Source organism: Lutra lutra, chromosome 2 (genome assembly GCF_902655055.1).
Source record: "Lutra lutra chromosome 2, mLutLut1.2, whole genome shotgun sequence".
Classification (NCBI taxonomy): Eukaryota; Metazoa; Chordata; class Mammalia; order Carnivora; family Mustelidae; genus Lutra; species Lutra lutra.
Genome location: NC_062279.1, coordinates 42,043,191 through 42,045,225, shown reverse-complemented (window position 1 = coordinate 42,045,225; position 2,035 = coordinate 42,043,191). Strand labels below are relative to the sequence as shown.

At 42.1% G+C, this 2,035-nt stretch overlaps 1 pseudogene; it reads left to right on the top strand.

Moving 5' to 3' along the window:
* The first annotated feature begins 667 nt into the window (after positions 1-667).
* LOC125094034 (olfactory receptor 2T8-like) lies at positions 668-1,670 on the top strand (annotated as a pseudogene).
* Positions 1,671-2,035: the final 365 nt, after the last annotated feature.

The window sequence follows — 2,035 nt, the reverse complement described above, 5'->3', positions numbered from 1 at the left end:
CAATCGGTGGCCTCTGGTGGCTCCCTCCCCCTTTTGTTTATCTTCCGATATCAGTCCGATGTTCCCACTCTGCTTTACCTGCCCACTGGCGTCTTCTGCCCCTGTAGTCATCCAGACATGTAAAATTCTGATCTCAGGCTGATTTCATGGGTGATCGGAGTTCTTTGGTAGGTAATCAGCTTACTTTAGGGTACAGGTTGAAAAAGCGCCTCCTCCTACTTCCCCGCCATCTTGTCTCTCCTTATATGTATAATTCTTGTATGGAGTAGCTACTTTTTACATAGTTAATGATGTAACTCAGCTTCTAAGAACTTTAACTATGCATGATACAAGGCAAGGTATTAACATAATAAAAATTACAAATTATGTGAATGACTTACTGTTAACTTGTGTTGGTGTCATGTGGTGCAAAGACACACTTATCATATTCTTGCAACTGACCAAAAATATTTATTATCCTAATCAATCAATAATAAAGATGGCGGTACTTATTTTGAAAACTTTAAAAGTGAGAATAAGTTGAAAAAAGTTGAAATTAATTTTGTGTTCAAGACAATTTTTTTTTTTTTTTGCAAATGGAAGATGAAAGATTTGAAAAAGATTTTATTACCAGGTGTATCTGTAATGAATAATTGAAATAGAGAATTGCAAATGATGAAAACTGTCATCTATTTCTTCATTTGTAGTGTCAGTCCTGTTTGAAATCATGAAGATCTGGAACACCACCTCAGATTTCATTCTCCTAGGACTCTTTCACCACACAGGAGCCCACCTATTTCTCTTTGTAATGGTTCTGACAATTGCCTTCATCTCTCTAGTAGGCAATGCCCTCATGATCTTCCTGATTCACCAGGATGTCCAGCTCCATATGCCCATGTACTTCCTCCTGAGCCAACTGTCCCTCATGGATACGTTGCTTGTCTCCACCATTGTGTCCAAAATGGCAGCTGACTACTTGACTGGCCAGAAGTCTATCTCCCTTGCTGGCTGTGGGTTGCAGATCTTCTTCTTCATCGCATTGCGAAGGGCTGAGTGCTTCCTCTTAACATCCATGTCCTATGACCGCTATGTGGCTGTTTGTCACCCACTGAGATACCCCATTCTTATAAGCTGGCAATTATGCCTGAGAATGACTGTGGTATCTTGGTTACTGGGGGCAGCTGATGGGCTTATGCAGTTGCTGTTGTCCTGAGCTTCCCATTTTTTATGCATATGAAATCAATCATTTCTTCTGTGAGGCCCCTACTCTGGTACATTTGGCTTATGCTGACACAGTTGTTTTTGAGCATGTGCTGTACACCTGCTGTGTAGTAATGCTTCTGGTCCCATTTTCTCTCATCGTGATTTCCTGTAGTTTCATCTTAGCTGCAGTTCTCCAGATGCGTTCTAGAGAAGCCCACAAGAAGACCTTTGCCAGCTGCTCCTCACATCTCTCTGTGGTGGGAATCTTTTATAGAGCTGGCATTTTTACCTATATGCAACCCAAATCCTGTAGGCCAGCTAACAGTGATAAAGTGGTTTCAGCCTTCTATATGATCTTCACTCCTTTGTTGCACCCCCTTATCTACAATTTGAGGAATAAAGAAGTCAAGGGAGTCCTGAGAAAGTGTATGGGTCAGTGTGCTGCCTTAAGTCATGACCAAGATTACATCAATTTGACCCCAATTTAAAGACTGCATAAAGTGACTGTGCAGGATTTCCTATGGAAAAGTTATGTATGTGTTATATCTATACCTGTTACTATTCTACATTGAATGTTTTGAAAGTCTCAAAACTGTCACGATTCCTTCCTAAGGCACACTTCACTCAGGTGGATTCAAGCGTTTTCGACAGAGGTAGCGAGTTGGGATGACCACTGGTCATGCTGTCCCAGTACACGATTGGGAGGCCTAAGAGCCGTAGCCTGCACATAGTTCACAGTATCCAACCTGCCCTGAGTCCGTCCTTGTTCTATCTTCTTTCCTCACCTGGGAAGACACTGCCACGAATGGGTGTCCATCCGAGGAGTTTCACTGAACACTGTCCTTCCTATTGT